Source organism: Myotis davidii, unplaced genomic scaffold, assembly GCF_000327345.1.
Source record: "Myotis davidii unplaced genomic scaffold, ASM32734v1 scaffold897, whole genome shotgun sequence".
Taxonomy (NCBI): domain Eukaryota; kingdom Metazoa; phylum Chordata; class Mammalia; order Chiroptera; family Vespertilionidae; genus Myotis; species Myotis davidii.
Window position 1 is genome coordinate 1,343,213 of NW_006289393.1, and position 11,996 is coordinate 1,355,208.

The 11,996-nt window shown below is 42.9% G+C and overlaps 1 long non-coding RNA gene across 2 annotated transcripts in view; it reads right to left on the reverse strand.

Annotated features, from left to right (window-relative positions):
• The window catches only part of LOC107182775, a 256,590-nt gene extending 248,313 nt beyond the window's left edge, over window positions 1-8,277 (reverse strand). For both annotated transcript variants that reach the window (XR_001513507.1, XR_001513506.1), the window contains exon 1: window positions 8,010-8,277. This is a non-coding gene — a long non-coding RNA (uncharacterized LOC107182775). The remainder of the gene's footprint in view (window positions 1-8,009) is intronic.
• Window positions 8,278-11,996: the final 3,719 nt, after the last annotated feature.

Below are 11,996 nucleotides of genomic sequence, written 5' to 3' on the forward strand. Positions count from 1 at the left end.
TACAAGGTCCCGTAATGCCTTCAAGGATAAGGAGCCAATCATGATCGTAATGGTCACCATGTAATGGGAGTCGATTGCTATGCAGGCACCCCAGGCACTTTATCTCACTTAACCCTCAGGAGGGTACATAATCTAAATATCTGTCTCAAAGTCTTACTGTGCAATCTGGAACAAATTAACCTCTTGGTACCTTGGTTTTCTCTTCTATAAAATGGGATTAATAGTAATGTCTACTTCACAGGGCTACGTTGAGGAGTAAATGAAACAATATATGCAGAAACCACAGCAGGGCCAGATACATTGTAGGCACTTCATAAATAGTACCTGAAATTGTTGATGTCACTACATTTTATGGACAAGGAAACCAAGTTCAATGAAGCTAGATAACCCACCCAAAATCAATGGAGATCAGAAGGAATGCCAGGTGGGCACAAGTTGTGGCTACTTGTTTTCTGTTACTCTATCTGTATTAACTGACAGCACAGATGCAGCCTCGCAGGAACAGGGTATCCAGAAAACCCATAGCCCGACCTGGGAAACATGAAAGAGCCCATTCCTCAGTTCAGAATCATTTCCCCTCCCCACTCCCTTGTCCTCATCAACAAAAGAAGAAAAGTCTTTATTCTCTTCTTCATTTATTCTCATGCCTACAGAGCCCTCATCTGACAAATGCTGTGAATACTGATGCATTCATGACTGGAAGTACACAGGCACTCACTCACTCCTTAAAAGTTGGGTTAAAAGCAGGAGCATGCCTTTATGCCTGGAGTCCGCGGGCATTTTGAATGCCATAAGATTTGAATGTCATCAGTTGACTTGTAAAAAGGAATGTTTTCATACATGTAAAAATGGAGAGGAAAGTACAAAATTAAAGCCAGAAAACTTGCTTATATCCATCATTTACCAAATATTTTATCATTTGCCAGCCACTGTTCTAGGTGCTAAGACTACAATATTAAACAAGATAGACACAGGCTCTGCCTTCATAGAGCTTACAGCCTAGATGGGAAGATGTTCTTGGTCAAATGGATACCATATATTTAATTATACTAATGAGAAGTGCAATAAAACAAGTACCTGAAGCTACTATAGTATATAACAAGTAGGGATAGGGAAGCTCTTCTGAGGAAGGGTCATTTAGGCTGGGGATGCAGGGACAGGGAGGGGAGCCTTCCTCAGGAGGAGAGATTGCTGAGTAGGATGGCTGAAAATGGGCGAGTAGTCAGAGAACAGCTCTGCACTAAGCCACTGAATGAATTTTGGAAGTCAGCTCAGCTCCCCACGGCTCAATTTCCTTCACTGGACATGAGCATGTGGGTCTGAGTCAATGGCACCCTTCGAGTGAGAAGATTCTGGTCCAGGTGCAGGGAACAGACACCCATCTTTGTTGAGAGTGGGGCTCCCACAAAAGCAGGGTACAAGTATAAACTGTTCCTAGGACAGGAGACACACCATTTCTTTCCTGCATGTATTCCACAGCCAATGCTAGTTTCCCAAAAGGCTGAGGCAGGGCTCCAACACCAAAAGAAATGCCATGTATAGATTTCGTGGCTTGGTATGCAAAGTCCTGGTTTGGTTAATGGGCTATTAACGGTCTATCTGAATTCTCCAATCCCTCCGTCCCCCATGGAAACAATGAAAATGAAAAGCTAAGACTTTTAATTTCTCCAGCTAGAGAGAAATGCAATGCACTTTAAAAAATTACTTTGGAAGTTTTCTTAATCAGGTATCTTACAAACAATGGCTTCTTAACTGTTACGATTGGTCGGTATGTGACTTTATTCAGTTTAACAAGGCCCTCTACTGGCAATTTCTAAAAACACAGTCTCTTTCAAATTGCTAGCAAATAAACTCTTAACTACTTCTAGTAGTAAAGTATCTCACATTTCTGATTATATAGGTCTGCACTGAAAAATGAACAGAAAATCAGAAAGGGAAGAACTATGTGTCAGTTTGAGTGAGATATTCATTTACTTATTCATGAAGTAGCATTTCATGAGGTATCATTTGCTTTCTTCTAATGAAGTTACTCTAGATGCCAAAGGTACTCACAAATAAAAGATATTACTTACATTAAAATATATCAAGTAGCCCTAGCCAGTTTGGCTCACTGGATAGAGCGTCGGCCTGCGGACTGAAGGGTCCTGGGTTCAATTCTGGTTGGGGGCACATGCCCAGGTTGCAGGCTCAGTCCCCAGTCGGGGGCGTGTGGGAGGCAGCCAATCAGTGATTCCCTCTCATCATTGATGTTTCTATCTCTCTCTTCTTCTCCCTTCCTCTCTGAAGTCAATAAAAATATATTAAAAAATATATCAAGTATTCATGGAAGCATAAAACCAAATTATGAATGTTATTTACCAAACGATAAACCATATCATTTCCATCTTTTTATCCACATACAAGTATTGCCTGGAGTTAGAATAAAAGCAATATTGAAGACAGGCCTTTAAAGCTGCTTCTGATATGGCACAACTAATAACTAACTTCTGCTTGACAACTAATAAAACCACCTCACCAGTTAATTATTAGTATAATAAGAATGTTTTAAAAATAAGTTGTCACTGACACATTTGTCAAGTTGTTGAAAGGAATGGGAAAGGTTAACTACAGATTCCTAAAAACAAGTAAAATTTTTAAATGAGGCAATTAAAAAATGTATAAGTAACTTTAGGAAAAACATTTTTAACAGGATAAAACTATAATCAACAATAAATGATGTGACTCAATAGTAAACACTTACAATGATGATAAAAATAAATAATAAATATACATTTATTCAACAATGGTGATATAGTCCATTGGAGAACAGGGAAGGCATAGGAGGTTTAAGAAATATATGTGGTAATCTACCAGAATAGGAAATAAACAAATAAATTGACATTATAAATAGATATTAAAACATTATTTAGAAATAGCTCCAAAAAAGCAGCAGAAAGAGTAGAAAAGCCGCTGAGGGCCAGGCCTGAGGCTGGGAGGGGGAGCGCAGCTCCAGGGACTGCACCATGTATATATCTGCAATGTTTATAAAATTGCATGAATATAAAATTCAGCACCATCATTCAGAGTTATACCAAATAATATGTGCATGTATGTAGTTATATGTGGCATATAGTTATATGTGACATATAGTTATATGTTTATATAAACATTTTAGTACTACTTGGTTTTCTAAACTGTGAGCATGTATCATTTGATTTTTTAGGTTTCTAAAGCTGACAGTAGAACCATTTGGAGTATGTCTTTTGGGCTGACCTAGACCAGTGCTGTTTCCAGATCCAATTTGCCAAAAGAAGCAAGTACCCTTCCTGGAGCAGCTTGTTGGACATGCATCCTGACAGTAACACTTGTCCCCACATTTCAGAACTAACAGCCCTGCTTTCAACTCCATAATGTCTATCTGCCTTATTATTGGAGCTGATATTCCAAAATGGGTTTGGGACTTGACTTTTGAACACACTCCAATGGTTTTCCATAGTGCATCCAAATTCTACTCAAAGGCATCAGTAACCCAGAAAGTGTATCTCTAAGAGGAGGGATCTTTTCTCCTGCTCTGACATACCAAGATTCATTGATGTATTGTAACTACTGGGAAGTACCTTGTGTAACTGAGACTTCAAACTGACACGACACACTTCATTAGAGGAATATGTATTGGGGCATAGTAAATGCTGTGGGTAATGTTCTATGTATCTCAGAGATTTATTATTTCATCTATAAAGAGAGTACAATTGAGAATCTAAAATCCCAAAGGCATTAAACTGTGTAGAATTAGAGAAGTGGAGAAAAATAAGGCTGTAGGGTAGTTTGTGTTTAACTGGTTCTAGGAACTTGCCAGTCTTCAGTCTCAACTATTCTGGCTATTTAAAAGCACTATATTTTTTAAGGACCAATCACATGACCAACCAGTATTTCCTTTTTTTTTTTTTTTTTAACCTAAATCCTCTGGATTACACTCCTGACCAAGCTGAACTCAGCCTACCAACACCCAGATCAAGAATGCAGATAACCCTGAGGATCAGCTGTAACCTTGGGCTTGCCTGCAAGGGGATTCATACCTGAAGTTAAGAGAAAAACAAAAATACCAAAGGACTGGGCATGGGCTTTAGACAATTCTGAAAAACTAGAAAATGTGAACCCCCAGTCCAACTACTTGGCACCTAGAAGTGTTCATCTGATTTCCTGGTCTGACAGAACACTCCGTTCAGGGGAAAACTAAGTCCCATCATGGCAAAGCTCATGAGGAATATCACCTTCTAAAATCCAGAGAGCAGTGCAATGAAAGGTCAACAGTATGAGCTCAGAGTTCAAATCCTGCCTCTCCCTCTTACCACCCATGTGACCTTTGCACATGACTCTGCCATCCTGAACCTCAGTATCTTTGCCTGGAGGATGAGTATAATGAGATAGCACATGCAAAGAACTTAGAAGTGTGCCTGAGATGCAGTAATCATTCAATAGTGATTATGGGGAAGAAAACAGTTTAGATTTTCTCTGAGAGCGCCTATCAAGCATGCATTCATACATTTTTTTTTTCATGATTTAGTGGGAGCTCTGTGCCAGCTGCTGAGCTATGCATGAGATTAGCAATTTGGCCTGGCGGATAAATTAGGTGGATAGAGAATGCCACAGGCAGGAGTATAAAGGTATACAGGTGCTAAAGAACGTACAAGCCCAACATGTTCAGGTTACAGAAAGCATGTCTGGTAGCTCAGCCAGTAATTCCAGTCCAAATCATCTGAGGAATTTGTTAACTATTTCTGGGTCTGAATCTCACCTTGTAGATGCCGATCCATTAAATCTGCGTTGGGATATGGGCATCTGCAAGGTAAATAGTAATGGCAACAGCTAACACTCATTAGTACTAAATTATGTCTGGTATTTGAGTGTTTTGGCTATAATAAGTTATTTAATCCTCCCCCCCTCTCCCAGATCCCCATAAGATGGGCACTCTTATTATCCACATTTTAAAAATGAAACTTGAAACAGATAAGTTCATTAACCAGACCATAAAGCCAGCAAGTGGTGGAGGCAGGCCTTGAGCCCATGCAGTCGGGTTCCAGTCCAAGTCTGCAATCACTACGCGGTGCTGCCCCTCCATCCTCCAGGGAAGGTTCAGTTGAGCTGTCGGGACAGGAGCCTCCAGAACAGATGTATAATAGTAAGTGCATCGGGTGAGTGGAGAGAGATGAGCCAGCGGAGGTTGGCAAGCAACACATCAGCATAGTCTTGTTTGCATATGAGGAGTCTGGCACTGAGAGCTTTCAACCACAGAATTTAAAGGCACTTATGTCATATTTTTATCAGCTAAGTGCTGGGGCCTAGGTGTCTGATGTAGGCAATGAGATATTTAAGATTAACAACTGATTCTATTTATTTAGTATTATACATTGAACAACTACTGTATATCAGGTGCAGTGAATATAGGGAGTGATTAAAACACAGCCCTTGCCCTAGCTCAGTGGTTCTCAACTTTGGCTGCACATTAGAATCACCTGGGAACCTTTTTAAAATCCTGATTTCTGACCCCCATCCTCCAGAAATTCTGTTTCTTTGTTACTAATGTTGTGGCCCCACCCCATAACAAAGAAACAGAATTTCCGGAGGATGAGGCCCAGGAATCAGGATTTTAAAAAGATTCCCAGGTGATTCTAATGTGCAGCCAAGGTTGAGAACAATTGCCCTAGGTTTTGCCTCAATGGAGAGAGCGTCAGCCTATGAACCGAAAGGTCCTGGATTTGATTCCAGTCAAGGGCACATGCCCAGGTTTAGGTTCGATCCCCAGTAGGAGGCATGCAGGAGGCAGCCAATCAATGATTCTCATCATTGATGTTTCTATCTCTCTCTCCCTCACCCTTCCTCTCTGAAATCAATAAAAATATATTTTTAAAAAACAGCCCTTGTTTTCAATGGAATTTGAGGATCCAAAGGAAGACATCAGCACTTCGAACTCGAGAGTCCAGAGGCATCCCACACGCATGGGCAAGGCAGGCTCCAGAGAGAAAAGGAATGCAGGGTGTGAATCCAGTTGAATGCCAGAACCTGAGGTCTAGACTGCAGTGCGAGAATGAGGGGGTAGGAGGAATCAATGAAAAAGTGAAAAGAAGATTATATGGACAAGAGGATCCCCAAAGAGGTGTCAGAAACACAGGTGAGGTCAGTGAGAAGGGGTCTGAGACTGAAAGTAAAGCAGAACCACAAAATGTCAGAGCTGGGAGCCACCTTCAACCTCTCCACCTGTACCTGATGCAAAATGCCTTCCGCACATCCCACCTGCGGGAACCACCTGGCTTGCCTTTCAGCCATCAACTGTAAACTAACTGGAGTCCTTTGGGCCCTCTGGTGAAAACAATGCGGGACAGACACACTCAGAAGCATTCTCAGAGCCAAAGACAACACAGGAATGTTCTCTCTTTGCAGGACCACCTTCCTACACCTTCACACAAGCCCTGCCCCTACAAGAAGGCCTCCTAACCACGCGTGGGGCCCATTTCTTTTCTAATCCCTTAGAACTGAGCCGTGAAATGCATGCCGCAGGAGCACAGGGATTTAGTTTCTAGCTGCAGCTCGGTCACCGTCTTGCCCAGTGACTTTGGACAAATTGTTTCCCTTCCTTGTGCCTGAGGTATTCTTCTGTAAAAAGATTAAGCTTTGAGTAATATTTTGAAAACTGCTTTAGCAGCAAATCCCTTATTTTAAATGAAAATTCACCAAAAAAGCACTGAGCTGTAATCCATAAACCATATCCAAGCAGCGCGTGCTCTGATGGAAAATTTGGAGCTGACAAACATGCAACAAGTGGCACACCGTGATACCCCCCCGGAACGCTTTTCTGGCGCTGGGTTCTGGCAGCTCCTGAGACCAGAGGAAAAGAGAAAGGCAGTGAGGGCTGTCACTGCTCTCCTGGGCTGGTGATGGATCCCCTGAACTGAGGGGCAGGCCAGGCCCCCAGGAGTGAGTCATGGGGTTCGTGCGCAGGAGGTAACAGGCTAAGAGACACTTCTTGCCAATCTGTGCACCCAGCTGTCAGCGCTAGGAGGCAGGAGTCAGCCCGGATTTGCTACTGGCTATGAGGGGCCAGACCACAGGCACTGAGGAACAAACCCAGCATCTTGAAGCACGTACTAGACTAGAAAGACAAACTCACAGGGCTCTTAAGCAGAACTTCTGAGTGGCCAGGTGGCCCAGCCTGGCTGTGATAAGAGGGAGCCGGTCCAGGCTGGCACACACTGACAGCATTCTTCCCCCCAAAATATCCGAAGAGTTTAAAAGAGTCAGAAGGAAAGTGAAAGAGAAGATGTGGCTCTTGACTCCCGACCTCACTGCATGTCCAAGTTTGCTTTTTTTCAGTAGTTCCTGACTTCAGGTTCCTAACTCAGAGAAAAGTCAGAACAGTGAACATTTCTCAGGATACTCAAGTAAAAAAAAAAAAAAAAATGTCCATATATAAAAGGTTTCCATTCAAAACACTTTTCTACCCTCTAACTTCCCCGAGAATGAATGAGCTTGGCTGTGTGTGCGCTTGGGGGGAGGGTGTGGGCAGGAGGAAACAAGATACTGTAAACAGCAGTCACATACTAGAAACCCATAAACCACAGGAAGGATCAGAGACAAAACGCGGGTTTCCCCTCCAGCACCCCAGTTCACTGAAAATTAGTCTTTACAGGTTTCTATTAAACTTCTTAAGTCAACCTAAGAGTTTATGGTTGGTTGCTTTTTATTTTTTTAAAAAATGCCCAACCTCCCTGCAGAGGCAAATAATTAAGGACTCAGCACTATCTCGTTATCATCGCCGCCCCGTGCCTGTTCTCAGACACAAGGAGTCCCGTGCACCTCACAGGCAACCTCAGCCCCTATAATTACTCGGAACAAATGCATACTTGTGGTGGCAGCCAGAGCCTGTAGACATACGTAAACATCATTATCTCACTTTAAAAGGAAAGCAAGCTGTATAAAGAAGAAACACTGTTACCAGAGTTAAAAAAAAAAAAAAAAAATCCCAACCGTCTTACTTGCAGTTCGCGCTTCAGTCAACACACATCACAGCCCTGGAGACAAGACACAGGCACTGCGACACGCTCTCCAGCTAAAACCTTCCTCCCGAGTTATCCTCTGTTTATTTTTGAAGCATGAAAAGGCCGCGCTAGGAGGACGCGCTGTTTTCCTGACCGTCCCCAGCGGCAGCAAAGTCCTGCAGGGAATGCAGAGCGAGTTTGCGGAGACGGCTCCCTCCGTGCGGCTCCGCGGTTGCTCCGAGCTTGTAAATACAAGCTCCGTGGACAAAGTCCCAAATGACATCACTGGCAGCTGCTTATTGTTGAGTCTTTATTAACTGACTGTCAAAAAAAAAAAAAGGAGGGGGTGGGGAGCAAGAGTATCTTTTCTACGGCGCAAGTCGGCCGGCGTCTTGGCGTGGATTCCAGCGACACATGCGTTAATAATCCCATTGACTCCCATTTTCAAGAGCCTGGCTTCTCACAGGTCAGACTTTCCTCCCCGAAGCGGAGAAGCCCCTGTCATTCACACCGGGTACACGAAGGCTGCAGGGGAGGCCGGAAGCCGGCAGCCCTATCAGGTTGTTCACCCACCTGTTAACAGTCAGCTTCAGAGTTCGGTGATTCGTAAATACACGGATATTAGTTATGTCTTATGTTGCCAAACAACTTCTACTGGGCTGTGTGTACCTGCTAACGTTTTTTCTAGGTGGATGGTTCTGGGTTGTAGCTCCTTTTAGATGTACTCTAAAGTTTACCTTGGGGTAGAAGGAAGGGCTGCTTGAAGCCACAAAATGTTGTGTGCATGTATATGCAAGGAGGCAGGTCGTTTCCTGGGAAAAGTGCTGGAAGTTTTCTTCAGAGTCTCAAAATTTGAATGACCTACCTGTACCAGCCCCATCATGTCCCCCCAAAACAAAACAAAACAAAAAACCCTCCAAAACCCACAAAAAGATATCTGCTAAGTATCTCTAATAACTTCAAGGACTACTGTAAACCCCATCCACTTCCAACCAGCAAATTAAAAGTGGGCACTTTCGCCCTATTTTCCACCCTCGTGGAATCTCTCTTCCTCCGTCAGCTGATTCTTACTTGCATTTCAGAGTTATCTACCGCCCACCGCCGGCCCCACCTGAGGATCCGCAGTCCCGCAGCCTCTGCCTGAAGCTCCAACACTGGACTCCACTGCTTCCCTTCCTTCCTCTAACTTCCACAATGATGCTGACTATTTATATGTGCTGCTTTTTATATACTGACTTGTATTTTTAGCTTGTTTTTTAGCCATCTGTGTCTGTCTTCCCAACTCAATGTGAAAGGTCTTTGAGGGCAAACATCGTGCTGTAAGCGTAATTTGTTTATACCCGAATCGCCTGCCATCCTGAATCTTAAACAGCAATACGGGGAGGAGGGCGCTGAGGGGGGAGACAGGAACAAGGTTAGTGGGCCCATGGAATGAAGTGTATACTTAGATTAAATACTCTCCCTGCCTTTGGAAACAGTGGAGGCTCACCGTATCCCAACATTATTTTCTCAAAGAGCAGTGATTGATTATTGATTTGGAAGCATACCAAGACCTGCCAATCTGCCACTTCATGGAAGAATCAGTTAAAGACAGTGCATATCTTGCTTCGCAAATGGGTTTTAAAAATCAACACAATATTTATGAAAAGCAAATGAAAAGTACCTAACTATTTTACAAGTACAATCCTTAGACCAAGGAGTTCCACTTTTCAGAGTGACCCCACAAATGTGCTCACAAAAGGGCCCAAGGATATAAGCTCAAGAATGGTACTTGCAACATTATTTGTAAACCATTAGAATAGAGATAGCTTAAATATTCATCAATATGAGAAAAGGTAAATTTTACAAATTGTGGCACATGTATAGTATATGACACTTAGAAGGAGTTGAAAAAGTTGAGGTAACTGCATGTATTGGCACAGGAAAAACTACATAGTTGCTTGTTGAATGGATAAAACAAATTGCAGTACAGGCTGTAGCATATGCTGGGAGGAGTTACACAAATTATTAACAGTGGTTATCCTTGGAGAGGGAGACAGGGGAACTTTCAGTTCTGTACAGTTTGACTTTTTTTTTCAATGAGCATGTGCCACTTTTGTTATTAAAAATAACAATAAAGGGGGCTGGATGGAGAGGGAAATGGGTGGGGGAAATAGGAGACATCTGTCATACTGTCAACAATAAAAAAATAAACTTAAAAAAATAATAATGCCGAAACCGGTTTGACTCAGTGGATGGAGCATCGGCCTGCGGACTGAAGGGTCCCAGGTTCGATTCCGGTCAAGGGCATGTACCTGGGTTGTGGGCACATCCCCAGTAGGAGATGTGCAGGAGGCGGCTAATTGATGTTTCTCTCTCATCAATATTTCTGACTCTCTATCTCTCTCCCTTCTTCTCTGTAAAAAATCAATAAAATAAATAAAAAAATAATAAAAAATAGTAAATGATCATACAATTTTCATAATAACCCACAAGGAAAATCTTAGCTATTCCTTCAACAAATGTCTGGCACAAGGTATAAGTGCTCAATAAAGATCTATTGATTGGATGAATATTTGTGGAGTTTCTACTAAGACATGGCACTACACTGGAGTGGAATACGATAAAGAAGAGGGAGAACCAGGCACTTGGTTTGCATTTCTGATTGAATGACCAACCAAACCCTTTCCCAAACATTTGAGGACTAATTTGAAAACCTCTTAGACTCTGTCCACCTTAAGAAATTATTAACGTTAACTGCTTAGAACATCAAGTGCTGGCCTTCCCCTTGGCGACGGTCATTTGACAAGTGGACCTGTAAGGTAAGACGAGTATGAACTGCTTTGGTTCAGTTCTCTGGCTGCTAACAAGCATTGGGCGAGAAGGCAAAAAGCTTGTAAGGGCTCAGGGTTGCCCAGCTCCTGTCATGGCCGGTCTAACATGAAGGAACTCACCAGGGGCAGGTTAGGGAACTCTCACCCATGAAGAGTCTTTAGAGCTTCATTAAGGAGGGACGGAGGCTTTGCAGGTCAGTGGCCTGGAATGCCGGCACAGAATGGCCAGTCTCCCCTACATGCAACCTACAGGTGGAAATCCGCAGGCATGAGCCACGCTTACTGGTAAGATACTACATTCTTCTTTAGGGGGGAATAAAGTACAAGAAAGAGAATGAAAATTTCCACCAAGGAAAAGGGGGTTTTTCAAAGTAGCACTATTTTTAGTCCTCTAGAGCAAACGTACTGCAGTCTGGCCTTACTTCCCAGTGAGAAGATATCTTATGTCTATAATAATGTCAAGACAAAGAAAGCACAGCCCATAATTCCTCATGGCTTTATATTGCTCTGAGCCACATATTATAGGAACCTCAGGCCAGATCCTGTTTAAAAATGCACACGTGAAGCCCCTCGGGTGTCATAAAGTCACACTTTCCCAAGTGAGAGTTAAATATACGTATTTAAACTTGACTTTCAACTTTGTATAAAAACAAATAAGGGAAAGGTGAGGTGGGGGTGGGGGCAGTGTCTTCCCCACCTCTACCAGGTGATCTTTAATGCTGCAGCCACAATCGCCTCCCCCTGCTGAGGTGCGTGGCCCACCTTCTCCTTCAGTGCCTTCTGCTCCTTCTTCAGGCAACGTCCTCTCTCTCTCCGTGCAGCCTGCCCTCACCAATGAAGGATTGCCAGGCAACGTTATAAAATGCATATATATAGCTATTTGCCTGTTCATTTTCTAAATGATTTATGCTGTATTCTTCATCTTAAAGTGTTTTCTGTTTTAAAGGGGAAAATCCTTCAGTCAAAGACCAGTTCTTCAAGGACTGAAACAGGGAAAAGGCCCCTTACCTTGCAGGGGCTTGCTGGATGACTGATCTACCTAGGGATCTATCAAGACTATTATCACAGGAACAGTTCCTACCTCCAGTGTCTGATTTCCTCTCTACCTCCCCCTCTTATCCTGATAAACATGGGAAACTACTGCCATTTATTAAGCACTTATATGTACCAT